The sequence below is a fragment of the Falco punctatus genome, assembly GCF_963210335.1.
Source record: "Falco punctatus genome assembly, chromosome: 1".
Taxonomy (NCBI): domain Eukaryota; kingdom Metazoa; phylum Chordata; class Aves; order Falconiformes; family Falconidae; genus Falco; species Falco punctatus.
This window is the reverse complement of record NC_137580.1, coordinates 13,951,848-13,978,587: the sequence shown is the minus strand read 5'-3', so window position 1 is coordinate 13,978,587 and position 26,740 is coordinate 13,951,848. Positions and strand designations below refer to the sequence as shown.

Genomic DNA, 26,740 nt, shown 5'->3' with positions numbered 1-26,740 from the left:
CGCACCGGCCCGGCAAGGGATCCTCTCCAAATTACCGCCCCCGCCGCGCCGGCTGGGCCACCGGGCCCCGCTAGGAGCGCTGCGCCCGCCGCCGCCAAGCGGCCGCCCCGCGGGCGCGGCCCTGGCAGCGGGAGCGCGGCCCGGCGCTCAGGGGGGCGTTATTCCCTGTCCTGGCCCGGCCTGGCCCGGGGTCTCGGCCCCCAGGGCCCAGCCTCGGCCACGTTTGCCCTCGAGGCTGGCGGAGGATTCAGAGGCGCCTATGTAGCCGCTGGAGCGCGGGCGAGATGCTCCGGGCAGCTGGGGCTTTCAGGAAAGCTCCAAATACAACGAGACTTGCAATTAAAGTTAATTCTGTAACGCTCTGATTGAACTGGATTTCATCCTGCTGCTTGCTTACAGGTGGCTCTGTCCCTGACTGAACCTATTCTTAATATTGAAGTAATTGCTATAACACCTAACAATCACAGACCGCTCTTCATCCCCAGGTACTTCACATGCGGCCATAGGTGCTGCTGCAGTTACTCCTGATTTATGCAAGTAAACCTATTAATAAGCACATGACGCTTCTTGTGCAATCAGACCTATAGTAGTGAAGTCTCACCCCTATAGCCCTCTGAAATGAACCTGAACTCCATCTGAATCTGCCAGCATCTGCTCAAAAGCCGAGCTAGCTGAAAGCTTGCAGCCCGCTTGAAGAGCTTACAGGAATCTTTACTGTAGTAGTCAGATGAGCATGGCGCAAGTAGGACTGAACTGGAACTGATTCTTTAACAAACGCTTTGGCTTTTACTCAGTCATCATTCCTGGAAGGAGGTATGAAGTAACAAGTGCAGGATGTTTCTACATGGCAAAATATTATGATACACCTACACTGGCATAATTACATCTCTATACTTACACCAGTAAATTTTCACATGTATATGAAGTCCTAGGTATGGTATTAACCTTATTTTAAAACATAAAAATCTGAGGCCCAGAGAAGTTAAGGCCCTGAGAGTTTTACCAGTTGAACGGTAACAAGTGGTAAGTCCTGGACTTACCCACTGGCCCACCCAGGTGCATGACGAGTCTGAGAACACAGAACTGGAATGGATTGCCCAAGGTCACAGAAGGAGCATGACAGCAGCAGTAAAAAGTACCCAGTTTTATGGCTGTGAGGTTATCAGCACTTCTAACTTCACAATCTAAAATTCATCTATTTCTTTGTCATGTAAATACTATGTCATTTGCAAACAGGTAAATTGTACTGATGTTAGGTGGCATGTTACAACAGAAGCGTAGTGAAGAACTCCTGCACAGAATGATGACACAATATTGATGGGAATTTGATTTTAATATTGATCAAGCCTGGAATAAAATTAGACTTTTACTACTTAAGTTTTGACCCGTACAAGATTCAAGATCAGTGAATGTTGGTAATCAGCTTTAACTTGCATCCTGTGGTTGTACTGTATATAATTACAGTTAGCAAGTAAACTTTTCTTTGTAATGTGCAGTCAAACACAGATACAGTGCAGCACTGGGCTGCAGACATTAACTGGAAAAGGTTTATCTCAAGACAAAAATGTCTCTAAATTTTCTCAATGTGATGAAGATACTTGCGAGCAAGGTATAGAAGAAACCTGACACTGCTACTGGTTTTTGTACTGTGGTAGTGCTTACATCAGGGCCAAGTGTCCTGGGTCTAGAGTGGTGGATGCAGCAGCAGTACCTACCCCAAGAGTGTGGCAGTCTCAGTGATCCTGTCTCAGACAAATACGTGGAAGAGGCCTTACGTGTGCCCAAGGTCTGCTCTGCTCTGCTCTGCAGGCTGACTTGGCAGGACTGGGGCAGGCAGCAGGCTCCATCCGCTGGATCTTCATTGTTTGAGTACCTGTCTATTCAGTGCATGATTCACACTAAATAGATATGACAAGAAGGTAATTAGGAAAGCGCTGCAGTTTGTCAGGTGTCTTGTTAGAACCATGTTTTTACTGCTTTTGTTGTTGTTAGGGTTGACTGGTTGGGTTGCTTCAGCATGAGAAAATTAAATTATTTTCTACTTAGATTGAGGCTTGGGGATGATCACATTGATATGCTCCTTTACCTAAAAAGGGCTATGAAACAACCTAGTATGGCCTTTTGCTGATGTTTAATAACCAGAACGGTTGTTCTGGAGAGAGCTGGTTAGAACTAGCTTCAGACAGATCAGTTGTGTGAGAAGATCAGAGGGCAAGCAGAAACAGTGAGTGCGCCATGGTAAAATCTGCCACGAGGCTTCCCTGCCTGGGCTCTTTTGGTACACAGCCCAGCCAAAACTTCAAGCCTGCCACCCACTTTAGGATGTTCAGCTCAGAGCTAACTGTCCAAACCCCTTACTCTGTGTGAGTAGTATCAGCAGTGTCTTAATTGTACATCCACCACTTCCAACTCCATTGGCTGCTTTGAATATACCCTAATTAAATATCATTAGCATCTGCCTAGCTTTTCTGAATAACATGAGGAAACTTAAAAAAGGAGAGCAGAGGGGCACATACACCTGGGTATCTAGCTTGATGCTGCTCCTGCAATAGCGTTTCTCCTCTGCATTGGGCTAAATAACTGTGCTATTTCAAGAGGCCACAGAGAACTTTGGTTTTTCTCTTTTTACTCTGCAACTACATGATCATTCAGACTGGTGTAAGGAAAACAGGCCGTGAGGCTGGAGCAACAGAAGAAAGAAAAGAACCATCCCTTCTGTAAACAGCCTGACCTTTGATCAGATTAGATGTACAATCCAATGATACCATCAGTCATAAGGCCTGTGAACCTGAATTTTAATGTAGTTGGGGCACTTAAGCAGATAAACTCCTAAAAAGATTCTCAAAGGAAACTTTAATCTCATAGACACTTTTTAACGTCTCATCAAGCACCTGCCTAATCACCTTTAAAATCTGTGTGTCAGAAACAGCTTATCAGAAGGCAGAGTGCTAAAAGATATTCGTCATGCTGCGTATTTGATACTATTATATAACAAATATTTAAGAAATACTGCTACTAATACTGTTACTAATACTATTAGTTTTCAATTTTCCTCTAAAATCAGAGTTTATATGCAGATTATGATTTAGTATTTCTTGTTAACCTCAGCCAGGCTTCATCTGGCTTATTCAAGAGGTTCCAGGGAGAGAGAGTGCCTTCTGGAGACAGTTTAGCTCCAAACTCAGTAACTTTGCTTCACCTTTATGTACACCAGATTTCTGCCTGTTTCATGATAACTAAATTGTATCAAACACAACTTATTATTTACATTAAAAACACTGGAGAAATTTTCTTTTTCACCATTACTGTGTTGCCCTAGCGTGGGAAAATACCAACAGTATTTTCAGACAGAAGAGGCAGTTCTGTCAAGAAGAATAACAGATTTCTAAGGATACTGGATTTCATTATTTCCTTCTTTCCTGGGCTGGCTGGTAGAATTTATCAACACCCCTCCTTAATGGCTTTTCTGCTTCTTCTTTGAATAGTTGAGGTATTAAACAATCCTCCCACCTCAGCATTATTACAATAGGTTACGCAGACTGTTTAGCAACTACACAAATCTGTTCAGGAAAGATGCCTCAGGGAGAAGACAGCATGTGGGAGAAGGTGAGGAGTATTTTTAGGAGTCCATCATAATTGGGCAGAGCTGCATATGGTTTTCTAAACCCATGTGGATAAAAGGATCCATCTAACCACAGTAGCACAGAGTTCATAGCTGATTTCCACTGTTGAGACAAGCACTTGGGTTTGAGCTAGTTAAAATACTTCAGTCCTGCACCACAGCAGGAGTTGTACAGTGTACCCATCAGGGCTGACTGAGCTGTGGCCTCCAAGGGCAGACTGAATGGGGCAGCAAAATGACAGCATCAGCAGAACTGCTCAGCTGACACCCTGTCCCCATTAAAGAGGGCCTAGTGGCCCTCCTGTCTGCTTTCTTTACTGCCCACCTGCGCTGCCAAGCTCTCTGCTGGTAGCCATGGGCAGCTGGGGTAAGGGATTGTTGGGGCTGCTGTCCTTCCCTTTCACTTCTCTGCTTTCCAACTCCCCTGCTGTCCAGTAGCAGAGGCACAGCAGCCTCAGCAGCCCCAAGCACCTGCCCAAGGCAGGCTGAGCACAGAAACCAACCACCAGCACTTTAATGGGGATACAGAATTATTGGGGTGGTGGTACCTTGAGCTGTTTAAGGAGGGTGGTGCTTGGAGGAGCTGTTCTAGTGCCATCCTCACAATAGGGATTTCTGCAACCCCCACCAGAAGGCAAAGCAAGGTGTTTTATGCCAGAAACTGATCTGTCCTCGTCCTTGAGCGCCAAGATTCAATTTTCCCTCACTGAAGAGAAGCTTTGAGCTGGCACTGTGAAGGTTATACACACAGAAGAACTAAGTTGTGAAAGGACTTGAAGATAGAACTTGTGACATGAGAGCTCTCTCTATATGCCTGCTTTGGTGTGTCTGGCCATTTTCTAGAATGAATCCTTCATGAGTTTGCCTCTGTAGAGTTAAATGTCTACTTGGGACCTGCCTTAGTTTCCTGACTCACTCTCATAAGCAAAAGAACAAAGAACCCATTTCACTCTTAGAAATTCTTCCTAAACTGGCCCACCATGATTAAGTGGGATTTATATAGAATAAAAGCGGAACTCATAATTTTACAAGGTTATTACATGTATTTCCCTCTGTTACCTTAAATAAGGCTTCTGCTGTAAATCTATCTGCAGATATCAGAAAGGTCTTTGATCAGATTGAGTAGTCATTCATCTTTTCCACCGTTGAGATGATGGGATTTAGACCAAAATTCATTACTTTCCCAAGATTAATGTACCCAGCTAAAGCTGCCAAGGTCCTTATTAGAAGTTATGAATTCAAAAGGTTTGGACCAAAACAAAATACTAAGCAGGGCACTCCCTTATCTCCTTTACTGGTTGTTTGATCTATAGACTTTGACATAAGGACTTTGCTCCAGCAATATTACATTGCACCCTGTTTTGACAGCTAATCACATGCTGCCACGAAGCACAGTATTCCTGCCCACTGCAATGCACCAGTAGTGTACTTTCCAGAGAATAAAATTGCATCTGCCTGTGCCCATGTAGAGGCTTTTGAAGGTAGTTTCACTTTCTCCTGGCTATCACTTCAGCAAGAGATAATGGACTCCATGTAACCAAACATTATTGGTTCTTTTAAAATTAAATATCTCTTCAGTCACTCAGCTTAAAAAGATTTCCATAACTGGAATAACCTAGCTCTGTCATTGGTTTCTTGGAAGACACTGCTAAGATTAATCTTATCTCCCATTTTAATTACTGTTTTCAAGTTCTTACAGTCCTTGTCCCAGTTACATCTTGTTGCAAAAACCACCAGAGAATGATATATTAAAATTTATTCAGACAGGTGGCAGATACAAAATTAAAGCTAATAACTCTATGAGAAAAGAAATCAAAGGTGGTTTGGCAAGCCTGAGCTCTTACTACTTGGTCACTCAGTTGAACTGTCTGTACAACCATTACACTAGGAACTGGTGCCATGCGAGTGGCTGTGTGTCACAGCTTGCCATGTGGGGCTAGGGAGTGTCACGGTCAGGCAGTTGCACTAGCATCCACGGGCTAAAGAGGCCTTGGGGTAGGACTGGATTGTAGTGACAGATGAAAGCTAGGCAATCCATGGTAACAGTCTGGATACAGGGCTCTATCTCTTCCTTTATATCCGAAGGGGACACAACTATGTTGCACGTTGGAAGACTAACAAAAGCACACGTATGGCATCTAAATGCATCCCTTTACTTCCACATCTTGTTGATATTTTTTGACAAAATACTCAGCCCATTTTATATAATGATTAAAAATATAAAAGAAAAAGGCACCATGTCTTATTTTTATTCCCTGTATAAATAGTACTTATTGTGAGTAATTTAGAAATGTCTTTTCAATTTTCCAAACTGATGCAAGCCTAAGTCACATTGCCTGAGTTCAGTAAGCTGTCAGTAGTAAACCAGTCCCACCCTTCCTCCTCCACAACAGCTGCTCATCCCTAACCCCATGTCACCCACCCCCTTTGTGCTGCTGGCACAGTTGGTGGAGCCATGAAATGAACAGGCCTAGGGAACTGATCTCCTTGGGGAAAACAAGTGTTTCAGAGGCCAAACTCATTTTTAATTTGGATCAGTTCCCTGATCTGGTTCATTGTATGGTTGTCCAAATCCTTGTGCTGATCTTATGTATGGGCAGGACTGAGGTGGGAAAAAGGGCAAAACTTACCTTTTTGATAGTGTCGTTGGCTTCATCCAGTTTAAAGTGGTCATAAAACTGTGGTAGACTTAGCAAGGTTTTTTTTAAACTAAGGAAAAATACTTTCACTTTGAGTACAACTGCAAGCAGTTTTAGAAGAGCTATGGTAAGCATAGGAGCAGGGATCACCACTGAGTAACAGAAGACTGGAAGAAAGCATGACAGGACTGAGGAACTTAGTGAGTTGTTGTGATCACTGCATATTAGAAAAGGCAGCTGTTGAACACTGCATTATATGGTAAAAAGCAAAAAACCTGTTGCCCTTCTGCTGTTCATGAACCAACAGAGGCCAAAGAATCACAAGGATCCCACCAAAAATTAATTGACTCTTCAAAAGGCAGATTTGTGCTCAGCTGGCTTAAAGAAGCTGATACCTGGGCACCGGGTATGCCTGTGTTCCCACGGTTTTTCTTTCATATATTCTCCAATTCCAGGATTTTCATTTGCTCTTTGCTTAGGGTGTGGAAGCAACTGAACTCTGGAGAGCAAGTAAATTAGTGTTTAATTAGTCATCCCAAGACAATGGGTTCTTAGTGCATTCTCAGTAACAGATAGCCCTGGTAATAAATGTACATGTATTGTATTAGTTTCCATTTGTACTTTCAGGAGGAAATTACCTTGTAGGTTTCAAACATCCTGGTGGTCACACAAAGTGTTGAAAAAGGTTGCCCACATGACAAGAGCATTTAAACCAATTTTAAACTCTACTATTTTCTTGCTTTAGAAAAAATAACCAAAATTTTGACAAGTTTGAGCAGCTTTAAAAGCAACCCCCTCTACACTTATATGCTATTGCACAAATCACATCTCTAAATCCTCACTATAAGTAAAAATCACACATAAAAAAAAATGAGTTAAATGCTTAAAAGTCATGACTGATCAAAATTAGTATATGGTATAATCTTAGTTAAGTATTCAGTTTGGGTGCATCCTGGTACCTGTCTTTAATTGTGTGCTTATATATGTTCCTTCCTGCAGACCCCTCATTCAGTGAACAGAACAAATAGTGGTCAAATAATGGAGAGTGATTTTGTTTTGTCCCCAGGTTCATGGTGCAGCTAGCCATTATAAAAAATGTTTTTGCAATATTTAGATGCAAAAATAAGCTTGGCTTACAGCTTATAGCTTATCTCTTGACACAAAACTCGTCTTTCCTTTCCCTGCCAAATTTCATCTCTCTTCCTAAGTGGACAGCCTTACAAAAAAAAAATCAATTTGTTATTCTTTAACCTGTTTTCAGAACTACTTGAATTGTTTCACTGATATTTTCTACACATATTCTGCCTGAAGCACACACCCAAGGGCAATTAACGTTTGATGAAGTTCTAAACACATAAAAGCAACATAATCTCAATGTAGGTAGTACTGGGCAACCTGAATTACAAGTGATGATCTCAGTGTACTAATAATGTAAAGGACTAAAGCATGCTATGCATATCCAGTGGGTCTGCTGTTGTTGGAGATGTCAGAGAGAAGGGAAAGGACTACATGGCTTACCAACACTTGGGAAAACAGATTTCTAAATACCCCAGCCAATGGTTCTTTAAACATAAAAGCAAAATTAAGGTACCCATTTGCCTCTTCAGACAATTAGGTATAAAGCAGTTTTCAGTGTAAAGCATTTTATCTGGATGCCTAAAAGTATAATCTTTACAGTCAAGGATCAAACAGACATCAGCACAGAAGGCCCCCAGAAAACTGCAAACGGCAAGAGATAGCCATGCCTTACTCTAGCTTTACTCTAGCTGAAAACCTGCACTCTGAAAGTGGCCTTACCATCAATGCACAGTTGGTCCAGCTTCTGCAAAATCCAGTTGTACAGTACCTAAACCCTACAGCCTGGGGAACCCTACAGCTACCCCACCCTGCTCATGTGCCTAAGGCCTTCAGCACCTAGAAGACAGCACAGATAGGCTCTATCACCCTGGTTAAGCAAAGCATACACTTGACAGAGAGTGACCAGATGGAGGATTACAACAATTTATGGCCTGCAGTTCGACAGGCCTGCACTGTGATCTCATCAATTTTTGAACAAAATAGGTCAAGCTTGGTCAGTTTTCAGATGAGATACACTCTAGGGAAAACACAGATGCTGTAAGAAACCATTTAGGATTCGGATTTAGGATTCAGCTAACAAAACTGCTAAGGCACTCTCCCAGTTTAAGACTAGATTCCCAGATGTCTGACATACACAAAACAGGTTCCTGGTCTGTCATGTAAAAGGGGCACTGTACTGCTGGAACCATATTTCTCATTTTTCAGATTAGAAATAAAATTACAGTCATGCCTTGCGATTAATTAAATAAATCATTCTTTGCTTATGGACATGGCATTTTCAGAGGCAGCATAAATGGAGAAAAGGAGCTTGTTTGGTTTCTGTGATCCTGATACAACCTGCTAGCCCATTTTAAAGCTTTTCAGTGCTAGGGCACCAAAAGTAAGAATTTTAAACTCAGTTAAGACTGCAAACATCATGAGAACTTTTTAGCAAGACATATGCAAAATAAAGCAAATTCTATAAACTATCGCTTCACAGATACATTCCTTTTCCTTTACATTCACATTTCCCATCCATTCACACTCCCACTTACCAACCTTTACCTCAACTCATTTCCCCAGATGCTGTTCTAATGTGGTTTCACCGTCATGTTGATTTTAAGCTCCTTGGTTCAAATCCTGTGCCTTTTTCTTTGCTTGCAAAACACAGTATGCATGTAGAGTTGTATCTGTAACTACTATGCTCCACAAAAACATGCAGATTTTTATCCTCATATAATTAAAGACAATTACAAGCTTCTTAGGAAATTAAGTAGTCAGAATGTAACTAATCAAACTGAAATTTAGCCAGGACACTCAAAGGACACCACTGGCTCAAGAGGAATGTGCTCATGAGGATTCTAGTAACGGCAAGTGGTCAGGAGTCTGCTCTCCTGTCTCACTTGCAGTGTAACACCTCCTGCATGCTGTGTGGTGCAGGATGCTGCATGGTGAACGCTAAGGCCAAAATGAATTTATAAACCTCACATTCTCTCTATGATTGTGTTGTTCAGATGTATCAGTCTATCAGTCTACAAAATAAATTCTAGATTTTTTTTAGGCTGTAAAGCATCCACACGTTATGTATTTTGTTTTAATTTTTGTTTTTCTTTGTCTTATGGTCATTCATCTTTGATGAAAGTGAATCAGAGAAGCAATGCCTGCCTTATCGTTGATTTGTGGTGTATAATCGTGTTAAAGACAGATCACTGGTCTCCTTACTACAGTGCCATTTATAACAGACAATTATCCCTGGATGGTGCAGTTGTCATGATCTAGTGATTGTAAATGCTTGCTACCAATGCAGAGCCAGCTAAATGCTGTGTGTTTCTCTTTAAAGCTAATTTGATTTTCCAGAGCTGTTTGCCATCCTGGAAGTTTTCTCTAGCGCAGCTCAGTTCTCAGTCTACACACAAGCGAGGTCGTTTTGATGGAAGCGTGCAGGGCAGAATCTGCATACTGCTCCAACCTACTCCAGGCAGACTATAGTTCAGGAAAAAGCACAGCAGCATGCCTACACTGGGAACTCTCCAGCCATTGCGCTATTGAAAGGAAGCCCTACTAATGGCAGTGACAATATGCAAATGCCAAGATAAAGAGCAAGAGGGGTTTGAATACAGTGGCGTTGCCCATAAAAAGGAAATGTACCAAAACACTGTAGTTAATTTTAAAATTAGCTGGAGAAGATGCAAAGAGTTCTAAGTCTTAATGACCTCAGTTCTACAATATGCCACTAATTAGCTCTATGATGAATAACTGAGAACAAAATAAGGAGCGACAGAGTAGGTCAGCCAGTGGTTTGCCAGGCCCTTGTCTCATCTTTCCTACTGGGGCTTATCTATGATAATTTTTGATTGTGTCTACACTATCTTTTAATAGTAATCAGGACTGGAATTGCGTTGTGTTATACACCCTAGAAATGTACAGCAAAATACTGCATTTGCTCTTTGAACCTGTAAAGCATGTCAAAGAGGCAAAGAACATCATCCTCTACGTTTTTTTCTGCAAGTTAACAATTTTGTTTTTAGAGAAACACATATATATTTACAGCTCAGTGAAGAACGATTTGTGGAAGCCTTGAATATTGTCTCACTCCCAAATGCCTCACTCCTCCTTAAAATCCATCAGGCTTCCTCAGACCCCACAGGATCTGTACTTTGAGGATTCCTGGACATGTTACACATTTCTGTATCCAGAGCAATCGCACATACCCCCAGTTCAGCTTAACATATGTCATAAGCAGTCAGTCAACACTGAGAAACTGCTTTGAAACGCTGTCAGTTTGCTCAGAAGGCTGTTGCATGCAGCTCCCACAGTGCCAAGTGATCTGGAATCGTTTTGTATTCTTCTTACTAGGATTTGCCATTTGAGTGTGTTTTGGAGGAGGATGTGTCTTTTTTTTTTCATTTTAAAACTCATCAGTCCAGTGGCTACCAAGAATGTAAATGCTGCAAAAACAGTATTAGAAGCACTGTAAGTTATTACATCACTGGGTATCTGGCAAATGTTAGATCATTGCATTAATGAAATGTGTGGCTAAACGTCACAAATCTAGACCACTCCACCAACATATATTATCAAGGTATACAAGCTATCAAGAAGAAAGTACCCTGCAGGTATGCAGGTGTTGCTTATGCAGAGGTGGGGCAGAGCTCAACAACATTTCTAAAAGGAGTCTAAGGCTTTTAAAGGGACCATGCTCTTCTCACCAGTAAAACAATGAAGCCTATTAGTTAACACATCAGGGTTTTTTTTTTCTTAAAGGGCTTGCCATAAATAGAAATACTGTAGTTCCCTTCACATCATTAGTCTTTATTTCATTCATGAGAAATACTTTAATCACCAGGTACACATTTACCAAGCAGTGGATAGCCAGGAGGACTTCAGCCCTTTTACTGGGCTGGGACAGCGGAGTGTGCATTACACAGCTTTCCTCCCATCCCTGTTCAAATTAGTGCTGTGTTCCCCCCACTCACATTTTATTAATGGTTAGAACAAACGCCAGCTTAATCCTCACCTATTGGTCACACATATAGAGGCATACACGCAGCAAACACCTTGACAGAACGCTCTTCCTCTTTATTGTAAGGAAAGCGATGTTAGCCTTCTAGCATTAAGATGTATGAAAGTAGACTTGGTTACGCACTGTTACCAGCAGATCTTGTAAACCCAGAGCCTTGCTTTCAGCAAGACAGACATGATAAAATCTTTCCTCTTTCTTCAATAACATGACTAATAAATGTAGAAATTCCCTTCTCCTCTCTCCCTTTGCCAATATCTGTCTTATCTCTGGTTCTTCCTTAGACATAATTTCAGACATGAAAGACATGTCTATACTACGAACAGGCAACCTTAATTCTGGCATGAGATTCACGGCACATTGCAGTTTAGTGCTAGAGAGCTGAAGCTTAACATCTGGCATCTACAAAACATGGTAACTGGAATTTCTGCTGCTGACTCTCTGCTTGCCTAGTGAGATACTGCACCTGGGGTTAGCATGCTCTGTCTTGTGAAGGGAACATTAGGCTCCACTTCAGATTTCTTTCCAGAGCAGGTGCACAGCTGAAAAAATGTGGCAAGCATTTATGAAATGGGGTCACCATTGAACACTATATCCAACAAGTAAGGGGGACCATCCTGAAGCCTTCCTGGAATTTTGACAACATTTCCGAGAGACCATCTGCAAATTACCAGAGATGGATATTACATGTATGCTGTAGGCAATAAACAAGAGTGATTTTAAGGGGCAGTCTATATTGACAAAGTAACACCTCTAAGAATAGAATGGAACCGCTGGAATAAGCGGTAAAGACACACTAATAAAACTGAGGAGGACCTAGTGAGTGTCTTAAAAGTGTATCTAATAGCAAAAGTACTAGTTTAAACAACAAAATCCAAAGAATGCAAAAGTCTACAACTATACTAAACCTACTCAGTTAACTTGCTAGTTTATTGTTTCTAAAGATCACAGTAACTATACCTTAACTTGAGCACCCAGAATACCCCCAGACTCCTCCTGCACGTGCATCCCAGCTACATTACAGCCTCGTAACAGGGTGAGACATATGCATTCATCAGCATCCCACTTTGTCTTTCACTACAGGGAGAGAAACACAGGCACGTTAGCTGAGAGGGAACCATGGCTTTGGCCAGGTCCCTGGTCTAGAAGGCTTGGAGACCAAGAGCATGATTGTCATTCAAGCCATTTGTACTTCAGCAACTTTTATTTACTATTTGCTCAACACCCACCACATGACAGCTTCCTATCAAGGGAATATTTAAAAGTTAAGCTAACTAAAGTTGGTGTTTCTTAAGACCTGACTCTAATTCAGTGGGAATCAATGGGAATTGTTCCAGTGACTTTTATAGAGATCAGATCCTTCAGAATTGCAAGATATCTCAATTTTAGAGCTATGCTATTTTTCCTCTGCTTTTCCAGGGGTGAAATTTTTAATTTCAAAAAAAAAGTAAATACTTGGAGTTTGTGTATTAATGACCCAAACCAAAATAACCATACTCTCTGAATTATAAAAGATAATAGTCTACTTATATTTTGTGCCTAGCTCTGAATTTTTCAAAAGCAAGCTTGCTTCTTTTTTTTTTCCTCCTGAGACAGTACATTTATTCTATGACTTTTTCTTTTACTTTCCGGTGCAAGTGGCTATAAGGAAGAAAAAAGTCCTCTTGCACTGCCTTATGTGCAAACACTGAACCTTTGTGCATATGGAGGAAAACCTGCAGGCAAAATTCTAAGTAGCAGAAATAAAATAACTGTTTCCAAAACCACACATGAACACCACAATACAGTGTGTTGTGACACAAGTCACAGAATTATAGTCATAGAATAGTTTGGGCTTGACGGGACCTTTAAGGGTCATCTAGTCCACCCCCCTTGCAATAAGCAGGGACATCTTCAAGTGGATTAGGTCGCTCAAAGCTCTGTCCAGCCTGACCTTGAACGTTTCCAGGGATGGGGCATCTACAACCTCTCTGGGCAACCTGTTCCAGTTCACCGCTCTCATTGTAAAACGTCTTCCTTGTATCTAGTCTGAATCTACCCAATCTACTCGCTTTTAGTTTAAAACCATTACCCCTTGTCTTATTTTTAGTAGGCTACAGGCCCTACTAAAAGTCTGTCCCCAGTCATGTTCATACGTCAATACTGAGATTCTCCAGTGAGGAACCTGGTAGTTCTGTACCACGTCAGAGAAGAGTCAGGACATAGGCAACACAGACAGGTGTTTTCCTCAAGGAATAATTAATTTCTATGAAAAAATACCAAGAACAATTGCAGTATTGGTACCCTTCTCAGCCTGCTTGAATAGCTTATGACATTTCTTTTGCAATCCTTTTCCAGACTAGAATCACTTAGGTTGGAAAAGACCTTTAAGATCATCAAGTCCAACTGTTAACCCAGCACTGCCAAGTCTACCACTAAACCACGTCCCTAAGCACCACATCTATGTGTTTTTGAAATATCTCCAGGGATGGTGATTCAACATCTTCCCTGGGCAGCCTGTTCAATGCTTGACAACCCTTTCGGTCAAGAAATTTTTCCTAATATCCAATCTAAGCCTCCCCTGGTGCAACTTGAGGCCATTTCCTCTCATCCTGTCACTTGTTACTTGGGAGGAGAGACTGACACCAACCTCGCAACAACCTCCTTTCAGGTAGTTGCAGAGAGTGATAAGCTCCCCGTGAATCTCCTTTTCTCCAGGCTAAACAACCCCAGTTCCCTCAGCCACTTCTCATAACATTTGTGTTCCAGACCCTTCTCCAGCCCCGTTGCCCATCTCTGGACATGCTCTAGCACCTCACTGTCTTTCTTGTAGTGAGGGGCCCAAATCTCAACACAGCATTTCGAGGTGCAGCCTCACCAGTGCTGAGAACAGGGGGATGATCGATTCCGTTACACATGAATTCCCCTTGCTCTACTCCCTGAGTCAGTAAGATAATTTGCTGGGATGCTGTCTTAATGTGATAGATTCATTTGGCACTGGGCAATCTGTTGTAGGTATATCTAAACAACATATTTTGTTCAGATGACAATTTGCTCCTACTCATGCTCCAAGCTGACCTAAAGCCCTTCAGCTTCATTAGCATGGTGCTGAGCTGAAACCAGTAAGAACTGCTAGAAGTGCCAAGTTAGGGCAGCTCCATAACTTTGTTGGCTGGTTGACAGTAAGAAGACATGTGCCTGCAATGTACCATCCCATGCTTGAAGCCCTCCTATCAAAGGCCAGCTGCTTGTTCTTTTTCAACATCCACTGGTGTTTGAAAAAAAGTGGAAAGACTCCTACTGAACTCAGAGGGATGTCAGAAGAGGCTTTAAGACTTCTGAATGACCTTTGATAACCGAGAATCTTTTAGAATATACTTTAAAAAATTAAAACTAATGTTCTCCTTTATGCGAAAGGCAGTTGTCCAAGCTAAATGAAGTCTGTTTATAGTTTTAAAATAGCTTTTAAAACTGCATGGTTACCCAACCCACATCAAATTTTAAAGCATTAGGCAACCATGTTACCCTATCATGAATGACCACTAGCTAATGCCAATTGACTATAAAGCAGCACTTTATTTTGTACTATCTGTTTATATTATACGGAGTTCAACTTGTGGTTCTGCCAAACGTGGGGTCATAGTAGAGTGGAAATTTGGTAAGAGTTTTAGACAGAGCAAAGGGAGGGGGAAAAAAGACGTGAACATTCAGAATTTGGCTGGTGACAAAAGCAAACCAGGACTTTTTCCTGTTGATTTTGTTGCCTTTATGAGCAGAAATAATAAGATGAAGGTAGAGAAGAAACTGTTTTTGCAAACTCTTGTAGATGTGAGATATCATAAAGCCTTGAAATTCTGCTGTCTTGAGACTTTTTTAACCTACTGTTGCTTTTGTCTGTGACTTAAGACTACTCCCCTTGCCCAGGAAAAGCAAATACTGGGTTCTGAATGCTTTACAACTTTATGCTAGAAGAGGCCACAGATGGGGAAGCAGTTTAATCAATGTGGGAGGGATCAGCCCAAAATAACAGTAAGTTATATTATACCATCAAAAAACGGCATGACTGGAAGGAAAGTTTTGAGCATAAATTAATACTGACCTTAGCCAGAATAACTTGCTCTCTTTAACATCTGCAGCTGTGTAGTTACTAGGGAGTTATCTGGCTTCACATGCTTTTTCACATCTGTCTACTAAATCAGAGATAGAAATACAAATATCTAGCACAAAGGGACATGGATTTGTGACACTCCCTGAGGGACTTCGGGTCTTTAAACTAACAAAGATACTACAATGGAACACAGGTTCTCTTTGTGACAAATGCAGTATTGGTCTAACATTGTGCCTGATCCATTGTGCAATGGAAAAACTCTATCTATTTTCTTCTGGTGAGCTCTCTGAAATTTCCAAACATGGGTAAACAGGACTACAGTATATGAGACAATAAGTTTGGCTTACATGCATGAAACTTCATACTTTTGGGATGAGCAAAATGAATAAACTCAATTCACATTAATTGCCTTACAACACCATATTTGAGTGAAAGCAATAGTGGGAAGAGATTGAGAGAGGACAGAGAGACTCACAGTTTAACGCATACAGTATTATCATCATTCTTCATCATTTTCAGCATCACTAGCGACTTCCAAAGACTAAGCTGTGAAGCCTTAATAGAAATGGGCATGACAGCGTTATTCAACAGGAGTAACAACATTTTTCAGCATGTAGCATGTGAATTAGTTAAATGAGTGGTGTGTTTTATTTCCCCTGCCTGCATCATCTCAGGTTATGTTATGGTCCAGTCTAAATGACAAGGTGATGAAATTACATAGGTGTAACATGCCTTTATTTCAGCAGCATGCATGACACAAAGTACTAAAATCCCTAAAGTATAACAGTCTTGAATAATATGGTTCTAAATCTTCAGGTGTCAGTGGGATATTCGTATGTTATTGCCCCATGCTTGCAAAATATGGGAGTTATTCTCAAATTATGTTCTGAGCTTGTATTAAAAAACTCAACCATATCAAAATGCAATAGCTTTTGCCCTCATTTTGAATAGCTAAACTTTTAATTAATACAAATTTTGTGTACTTTTATATCTTTATAGTATCAAACTACATTTTAGATTAAAAAAAGGTGAGATTTGAAAAGGGCAGTGCAAATTGATGCAGTTTTAATGTACTAAGAGATTTAAGGACACAAACCTATAAGTACATAATCAAAATCAAACAAACATGTATGCAGGCACAGACATAAACAAAAAAAGTCAACTTCAATTTATAGCCATTAGGCAAGGTGAAGAAATTCTGTGCAATTCCCTCTGGAGAGCCACTAACATAACTTGTACCTTACAGCAAGCAAATAACTTTTTCATACAGGAAGAATAATAGAGAAGGGGATTGTAAACACAAGCTAAACAAACGTAGTGGTGACAGATATGAAAGGTAATAGAGATACGCCTTACATGGCAGAAAACTATTTTTTATTGAATTTATTTTCTGCTGGATTAGCTTAACGGAACAGCTCAGACGAATGTCAGCACTAGTGCAAAAGAAGGGCTGCAGCAGCAAGATTGGTTTAGACGACTGAAAAAAGAGCCACTGCTTTGGCTGCTGTCTGGTTAGCTAGAAGGTAACTGCTCAGGAGCAACAGTTGTCTCAGTCATGTGTCAAACACTCAGGTTCAGAGTGATCCAGGCAAAAGCTCTGGTGGAAGTTGTTTGGCCTCCACTAGAACATCTGAATGGACAGTCTAAGAGCACTGGAAAAAAGGCAGGCCAGCACACTGCTGCTGAGAACACACAAAACTTCAATCAGGATCAGAGCACTACAAGGCAATGAAACAATCAGGAGCTGGTACAAATAAGAACTTGCGCACCACAGCATCATGGCACCTTACTTGGCAAGCAGTGCTCAGCATTGCCCCACAGGCATAGCCTTCCAAAAATAAGCCTTTTGTTGTACAAAGAGGCTACTGTATAGAGCTGGTGTCCTCAGTTCCACAGAGGACAGGGAGTAGAAGTGCTTGGCAGCAGACAGTACGGCACAGCTAAATTCCTTAGGATAGGCAGAGTCTGAAGGAATCAATCTAACAGCTTTGTTGAAGGAAACCAGCAACCTGTTTTGAGGATATGCTTTCTAAATAGCCCTAATACCATGCAGTATTACTTCCATCATTATCATTAGTAACGTGGTAATATGAGCCTAACATTTGATATTTCTTTGTTTAGTAAAAAAATTCTTCTGTTCTTGCTTCTTATAAGATAGTGGACCTTGCCCAAAGATGGTCTGTTCCTAAAAATATTTTATAGCATGCTAAAAATCTGTGTACATGGCCAGCCTGGCTCAAGCTGATGTTAAGGATGAGGTCTGCTCGTGGAATGAATACTTTGAATTTGGGCTTAATTGGCTTATAATAATTTTTTGCATGTCATTTAGCGATATCTATAGCTCTGACTCTCATAAAATCCATCTTTAAATTACCCTGAACTCATCTAGTCTGTGATTCCAAGGGTTAATTTGAAAACACATTTAATTAATGGAGCAGATTAATTAGAGCAAGGAAATGTAGAAGCATGATTACTGCAGGAAAAAAATTACAAATCTAAAGTGAACTTAAAATTTAAAATTAATTTTCTTCATCTTTTTTCCTGACTTTTTTTTCCCCCATGAACACTGAAGCTGCTTTTGTATACATGCATATGGATAGCAAATTTCAGTGTCCCGCAGGAATGGCAGCAGAAGCTCAATTTATTTTCACATCCAAGGATAGGTATGACAAAAAAATACCTACATGTTAAACCAGTATACTGAAATCGACATAAAGCAGATAACAAAGAGCTTTATAAATGTGCATAAAAAGTAAAAAAATATTCAGTATCAGAGGAAATAAACCAACAAAATATATAAGCAGAAAAAGGCTACTGTAGTTGGTTGCATTTTTATGCTGAACTTTTCACTGAATTGCACTAAAGAGGTTGTAATGTGGCAACCTGAGTTTTTTTCCCCAACCATGAACAGAAAAGTAGTTATCCTGAATACTTGTAAACAAGGCCATGGCTGGTGTGAGGTTTCCCTGAACATGGTGTTTGGTGGCAGGGTTGGTGTATCACTGCTTCTGCTCATATCCTCCATGTCACCACTTATTCTCTCTTTCCAACTGCAGGGGACATTCCTGCAGGTTACAGCCATACAGACATTTCTTGCAGGGGTCCAGCTGTTAACCCATTCCTTTTCCAACCCCCTCACCTCATTCCTACCCTCTGCTGTCTCCTCAGTCAAGTCATGACAACTCTTTGTAGGGTAGCTTATCGGGGCTATTTTTAAGGAAAAGCACGACTGTGTACTCAACTCTGCAGCTGATGCGTGGGCTACATTCACATCATCAGCCCAGCTTTTCCATTTTTGGCTCTACACTCCTTAGTCTTGTGTAATCTAAAATCCAAGCCTTTAAACTTCAGCCATTACAGCCAACACTAAAACACATCCAACAACCTCTTAATATCTACAAAGTTCTTTCAAGTAAATCCAGCATTTCTTGAGAAGTTAAATCTGGTTGGATTGTGATGATTTGGAACTGAAAACAGACAGCCTGGGTAACTGGAACTTAAAAATGCAAAATTGACAGAGAATCTAGTTTAGGTTTGGGCATCGTATTGTGTTTGTCTCAGCAGTAATAACAGCTATTATGTTTTAAAACAAGTATCTAGCAAACAAACAGGTCAGATGTATTTCAAAAAGTGAAAGTCAGTGTATTTTTTTCCACTTGCTTGACAAGGTGATTAATTTACACACTCCTTACTAAACCACAGGGTGATTTTAATAGGAGGCAAAATCTGGGATTGCCAGAGAGGGGTAATTGGGTCAAGTTACCCTTTGGAAGAAGTCAGTGAACAAAATGTAAAACAGAGAAATCCACTGCCTTTCCTCTTCAAGCTTCATGCAAATATGCTCTGGAAATTTGGTATGTCTCATTTTCTAGGGCTCAACCGCAGTACCAGGCCTCCAGGGATGTAATTTCACCAACACCTTAAGCAGTCACTGCTGCTGAAAAAAAACCCCAGTCTTTCCCTCCACTCCCATACCCCACTCCTTCCTGCCCCCTTGTCACTCATCTGTAAAGCTGATCTTGGTTGAAGCTAAACACTGGTACTGTTGGTTTGGCTTTGGCGCCTGGCTCAGTTTGTCAGCTGGCTGTGTAAATGCTGGTGCTGGCATAAAGAGGGAGGTGGTGGGGAAGCAAAAAACAAGACCCAGGTGGGACTGCAGCAGAGTTAGCTCTGGGTGCAGCTAGAAGATGCAGCTGAGCCAATTTAATAGCTTGCTGCTGCCAAAAATGTCAGTCCCACGCCCTCCTTCCCCTCTCCTCTACACCTGTCTGCGGGTGTGGAGCCAGATCCTTTTTCCTTGTGTTGCCCTAAAGCCCAAGCAACCTTGCAGTGAGCCAGTTCAGCTCATTAGCCACAGGACAACTGTTGTCATGTTTTAACTGCATGGGAGCTGCATGGCTCACTGAAAGATCAGAAGAATAGCAGAGCTAGGGCAAGAGACGTGTAAGGAGTGCACAGAGCAGCAGGGAGGCAGGCTGAGGGGGTGGACAGAAGAACCACCCCCTTTCAGCAGCAATGACCTGTTAGTTTGGCTCAACTGGATCTTCTCACTTCACCCTTGCACTGTTTTGGGCAGCAGTGCTGGCTTATGTCAGCTAAAAGTGTTGTGAAACAACATCGTATGTCTCATTTCAGCCATGTAGGTAAGCAAGAATTCAATGAGCAATTCATGTACCTACAGTTAAGAATATGCTGATACAGATTTTGCATTAAAGCCCTATCTCAGGAGCCACATATAATTTCACAGGAAGCCAAATAAATGGCCTTCAGAGAGGTTCACTGATCTGCATTTCAAAAATGTGAACCATTATGCCAGTAGTTGTCCTCGCCTGAATGACAGTTTTAAGCACTTGTTACTGATTTAAATTTTGAACTAGTTTGTTTTGATTCAAAACATCATTACATCTACAACTTCATTTGTGTTGAGTTGCTGTCCAAGCTTTCACATAAATTACTTCATCAGCTCAACAGAGGTCCAAGGCTGTGGTTCCCCATGCAGAAGCTGCTGGCTGCAGCAACTCCCAGCAACCCCCTTCTGTTTGTCCTGACCTCATGCTGGTGCATCATGTCCCTTCAGCTTTGCCACTTCGTGGGGCTACACTGCAAAGGGGATAACTGCACTCAGACACAATAAAAATACTCCAGCTGCCCCTTTTATTTTCTGGGGGAGGTAGTGCCTCAGGCTGTAGTTTCAGCAGTAATACTGGCTTATTGTATAACCAAACACTGTAATTTCCCCCCTGCACATACACAGTTTATACCTGCCCACATTTCACTTACAGTACCCTTTCCCTTGTGTCAGTGTGCACGGCTGTGCTGGGAATGGGAATAAAGGATTTATCAAGCTGTAATGTAGGCTGGGAAAGGCACTTAATTTCCTTCTCTAGTTCACACCAAAAGGTACACAGATAGTGTGATATACGACTGAGGCCATGGTTAGATACTTGTAGGTATTTTGCTTACAGAGATCCCCACTGTTGCTTTCCCTTCCCCAGTGCCGTATTCTTATCCTAGAACTTCTTCCAGCATTGTGCCAGAAAACAGGCAATTTAATATCTATGTTAAAGTCTAAAATAGCAGATAGTTCTAAGAAACAGAAATTCTCTATCCACCTTGTTATTTATGCAGGCATTTTGTATTTTTAAACAAGTTAAGGTTTAAAACAGTCCCAGAACTCACCCAAACAGTCACAAAACAATCAATAGCACTGGAATCTGTAGTGATGTTCTTAAGATCATCCAGCATGGAAAAGAAAAGCTACTGAGCAAGAGTGAAGCACCCTCTCTGCTACCAACAGGCACAACAGGCTGTCCTGGGTCCCCCGGGCATTATTGGCTTTGGCAGAGCAGACTGTGCCATATCCAAACCAGTTAAACTGGCTCCAGAAGTACCACAGGAGCCCAAAGGCAGGTAGTTGTTCATCTGCCTGGGACAGATACAGAAGCTGCAAATCGTGTCAGAGGTTTTTTTCCCATTACTGTTGCCATTTTTGATTGCCAGGGTCGCTGGCTGGCAAGTACGACTGGAAAGCATGCCAGCTGTGGAGACGGTAATCCTGCTATGTCCAAATATTACAGCCCTGGTGAAATCTGCACAGTGGTAGGTTCTGCATAGATCTGTCCACAGCAAGTATGACAGTCGGTGTACTCTGACAATGAGTTGGCCAACAGTGTTTTGACAGTGCACATTAGGTGAAGGAACTGCAGTTATCTTATAAATGCTGCTGGCTATGTTGCGTCTGTGATAGTTTTCCTGATGATGAAATAAGGTTCCTAGTCTGATAAGGAAGAGGTGGGGCATATGATTAACCAACCAAGTAGCTGGAAGCAAGTCCTGGGGTATTTACGTAATGGTTCCTTGGGTGGACTGTACTTGTTTGGGAAAGACAATTTCTGCTTTTTATTAAACAAACAGTAAGGATAATTTACATGTCAACACCGTTAACTATTTCAGCAGTAGGGGGGAGATAAAGTCACAGATCTGCTCAATTAGCTGTGAGCAATGTCTCATTTTCGTGCCACAGTTAAATGATACTTGGGAGATACCCTGATTTCTGTGCCTCCCAAGAAAGAAGTTCAGTGGAACTCAAAACATATTCAAGCCACGTCAAGAAGATGCCCAGGCAAGCAAAGCAGCAACACAACCTACCACCTTTTCATAACCCATGTGAATAGGGCTCATTTTGTGAGTGGGACTTAAAAGAGAGTGGTCAACTCATCTCTGGACTCCACTGCTGTCAGAGGGTCAGAGGATCCAGCAGCTCGCAGCTCACCACTTGCTGCTCATCTAGTCTCCCTGCTCTTCTCCCAGCAGTGTGATTACTCTGTTTACCTGCTGCTATTCTCAGATCTTGTCAGACCCATTCCTGAGCCAGTTCAAACCACTAATCTAGTAGAAAAATCCAGGAAAAAAAGATGTCTAGTCTTTTACTGAGCAAGTGATCTGAACAAAGAGCCTAAGAGCATACAACATGTATCAGAAATGATTCAAAGCTGGGGGCAGCACACATGGCTGATAGCAATGGAAGTGAGGAGTTAGTTTTCAATAATTATCTTTCTACTATGAAGAGTTCATTAAGATTCAAGATTTGTCCCTTTTGTTTATATCACCTGCCCAAAACTCCAGTTTTGCCTTTAGTGCAATAATACAGTGGTTATTTTATTACTTGTTGGTGACTGAATGCTAACAAGGTCCCAATTTCTGATTGTGACAAGGCAAACTTCATTAGCGTGTTCATGAGATTAGATAATTAGGTTGAAGCTAGCTAACATATTCTCAAAAATTCATCTTTTATCCAAATCTAGGCAAGCACATCTAATAAGTGAGAGATTCCACAGGCTCGTATGTTGATTTTAAACAGGTGATAATCCATCAAATCATGCTTTCTTATTTTCAGGCACAGTCAATGAGAAAGATGCTATCAGCAAGAGTTTGGTGATGGCTGGGAAAGCAGTGTGCAAATTCAAAAGAAACTGATGTCAGTAAGAAGGAAAGATTTTGAGGAACTTGCAAATATTCTCATCTAGCCACTGTGGAAGAGTGGTTTAGGATCTTAAAAGATACAGATTCACAGAACTATGTGGATTTCACCACAACATTGGCATAAAGTATTCCTCTGCTCCTGCCACTGACTGTTGCTCTCACACCATAGTAGCCCAATGAGGCAGGTGGGACATTTGATCTATTTTAAATACCAGAAATGCAAGTCTTGTAAGGTATTCCAAAAAGCTGAATTTGTTCACTGTGCAGCCTCACAAGAACAGGGGGTGGGGGCTGTATTTCCTAACCTAAATAGGGTGTATTTCCTAACCATTTCGTATCACAAAAAGACAACCTTGCAGTCAAGACAAAGTCATGACAATCATTGGACAGCAGGTCACAGTGCTGCATTGCTTACATGAAAGGTTTTATGTCAAAGCACTTTAAGATGACCAAATGTAATTTCTGGGGAAACAAAGACACAGAAAATTACTTCTTCTATCCCTAGCTAGCCAGAAAGCTGTTCCACTTTTTCAGTTAAGCTAACTATTGACCAGTGGTTTCTTTACTTCCAGCCTTGCTTCCCCAGTCTTCACCTGTCTGTGAAAGCAAGAAATAAAAAAAAAAAAAAGGAGTTCAAGGCTGATACAACCTTTAGATAGCAACCAGTTCAGCTTTGGGAAGTTTTCCAACTCCTGTTTGTTCTTTAAAAATACTATTTACATGTTCAGTGTTTCTGCCGTATTTCTTTGGTTTGTTCTTGTTTATTTGTACCTCCACTTTTTGCCTGCCCCAACCTGGATGTCCCAGTTCTCCGAGTGAAACAGTGCACATTTTCTGTTCTCCCTGCCCCAAATCTTTGCATGTAAAATATATAGCAAAATATGTGCAGGCTCCACCCAGGCAAAGCTCTTCAAATCCTACTGCCCCTGTTAAGGCAGGGGCCCCTTGCACCTCTAGCTGGTTCTCTGCACTCCTCAGAGCCTCATCAAAGCACTGCCTCCAGGGCCTTCACCTCATTTCCCTAATACCTGCATCTTCTGCTTGCAAAGGCACCTCCTGAGACAACTGCCTCTTGCCCTACAGCCTTGCCCTTCATAGCTCCATTCCATGGCTGCCATGCCCAAACCAGTGAGCCTGGGCTCTGGCAGAAGAGGAAGCACCACTGGGCCTCCAGCACTGCAGCAGCACCTAACTTACCCTGGGCCAGGAGAGGGAAGAGCACAGAGGTGGAGGAGGCAGTTTCTTCCTAGTCCATTAGCACTGCTGTGTGCACAGAAGGCAGCTCAGCCCCAGCTGCAACCCTTCTTCCCTTTCATGCCCTTTCCAGCCATCCTGAGGGGGCTGGTAGAAATGACACTCTTTGCAAAACTGCCAGAAAGAATGAAATTTTTGGGTGGAGGGGTAGGGATTTGGAGAATGAGAGAGAGAAAATGAAGAGGGGAAAAAACAAAGGCTGGGCAAAATATTTATGGCCTTCCTGCATCCTTGTGGAGGGAGCCACTCCTTCCCACCCTGTCCAATGTCAGAACCTGCTGGCATCATAGGCGGAGTAACAACAGAGTTTTGTGTTTACAATTTTAACATCATATTTGAGGTCTTTCATCTTTTTCTCTGAGTCCAGCCACTTGAAAGCAAATGCATTTTCCATGAGCCATATTATACCCCAATTTCAGCTTACTATGCTACCTACTGTCATGTTCTCCAGTCAGCAGCCTTTCCCTCTTCTCATTTCCCACTTCTCTTTTCTCCTTTCCCAGGACAGGCATATTGCTTTCTCTCCCTCTTTAAAGCTTCCTCAAATATTAGGCAGACCTCCCTGGGGAGGTGATATCCTCACCCAACAGAAGTGCAAGACTGAAATACACATAAGATCAGCATCCTGCTGGGAATATGCAGTGTTGCCCTTAGCGAGACAGTGGATTGGCACTTAAAGCTGTCTATGAGATTTGTATCACTTTGTCATAATCCTTTTCCTCTTCTTGGCAGATTATCCTCTAAAAAAGGCCACAGTCAGAAAACTGAAATGGGAATATTACTTTCAGTTACTACACAGTTTTCACTAAGCCAGCAAAATAATAATTCTGTACTGGGTAAATCAAATGGAAATCATCCACCTGGAAAAGGCAATTGCTTTTGAAAATGTGAGATAAACCTCCTTCCTTTCCACATAAAATGCTATCCACTGAACATATCTTTGGTACAAACTCACTAAATTTAAGGGAGCCAGACCCCTATATTTCTTCACAGGTTGAAGGAGAGATGCTACCACAAGATTTGAGACTATAAAAGTGAAAGTCAGGAAGCATATTAGTAATTAATCTTCCTTTTCTCTTACATTACAATCTACCCCAGTTCTGTGTCAGCTATCTTTGTAGTGCTCACAACAAACTTCTCCCTTGGTTATATTTATATTTTTCTGCAGAACATCAACAAAATGTCATGCTTTTCCTGAGAACACTGTTAATTACTCATGATAACTACTAAAGGGTTTAAGTGTTTGCTTTACTAGGCTCTACAAAGATGCATTTTAAATGCCACAGGATAAGCTAGTTGCAATAAGAAGTTTGTTGTTTGGATTAGTTTCTTTTTAAACAATTCTACAGTTTGACTGCTGTGATATGCAATTAGGCACATTGGAGTAGCCTGGTGAACATGAAAAGCCTGAATAGACTATTCCCATTTCCCCTACAAACCTATTTTTAATGCAAAGAAATATGGACATAATTCTTGTTAGAAATAATAAAAAAAAATCTTTATAAGTCAAAATGAATAGTCTAAGTCCCTATTTTTCCAGCCCTATGTGCAATCTTTTTCACCCCATGACTGTAATTAGCATTGCTAGAAATCACAAAATTCCTTTAAATTCCTTTACATCCTGCAGAAAGTTATCCTCATAGGGCAACACTTTGCTACTCTTATTCTGCAAGTCACCAGTCCCATACTATAAGATACCAGTCACATTGATATCAAGTATGAGTGAGACAAGCTTGGCTCTCCCTCCTATTAAAGACAAAAAACCTCACAGCAAAATTCTCAACCCCTTACTGTTATAGTTCAGAAGGGATTCTCAAGTCTAAGCCCACTGATATTCTAAAATGTTCATAGTCTATGATTTTGCCTGCAATAGCTATCAGACAAACTTTAACCCTTTTTTAACATAAGGAGAATTGTGCTCGCCTTCCTAAATTAATTAGGGTTCATGCACAACCTAATCAGATGTTATTCCTATTTATAAATGCAGCAAGGGAGTTTGAAAAACAAAATGACCTGCTCATAATTATTCCTAAAATCAATGGCAGAGCTGGTGTTAGAAAATAAGACCATGCTGGGTCCCAAAAACATGTTCTAGTTACAAACCATGATCTACCTATGTACGTTATGTATGAATGACATAATCATGCAGATGTAGGAAGTGACTTTAATCTAACTGTGAAAGAAATGGAAGCCAACCTTTCTCCAGGGAGTTTTTGAATCACAGAAGCTTCCTGGAAAAACTTTAATCCCCCATATTTCAAAGAAAGTGCTTTACGCTGCTATACTAAATCAAGATAAAATTAACACAAACAGCATTTCCAATGCAACAGAAATACAGTGAACACAAACCTGTGGTCACCAGACTATAAAGTGGTGCAATGAAAACAGATCAGAGCAAACAACTTGTCTGGCATCAGGTATGTAGACTTGCATTTGCAATGCCCTTGCTAAATGTAACTCCAGGGCAATTAGATGCAAAATACTTTTATTTTTTGGCTACTTCAGTGCTTTCTGAGAGGGCAAACCAGTTGCTTCTTTCCTTTTTCTGCCACTCATTACCTAGTATAAAACCCACAGAT

General features: G+C 41.3%; 1 protein-coding gene across 1 annotated transcript in view; it reads right to left on the bottom strand.

The window, feature by feature from the left end:
- Positions 1-26,319, bottom strand: part of SMAD1 (SMAD family member 1) — a 75,045-nt gene extending 48,726 nt beyond the window's left edge. Inside the window, exon 1 of the mRNA XM_080393764.1 lies at positions 6-26,319. The gene's annotated coding sequence lies outside the window, so the exon portion shown is untranslated. The remainder of the gene's footprint in view (positions 1-5) is intronic.
- Positions 26,320-26,740: the final 421 nt, after the last annotated feature.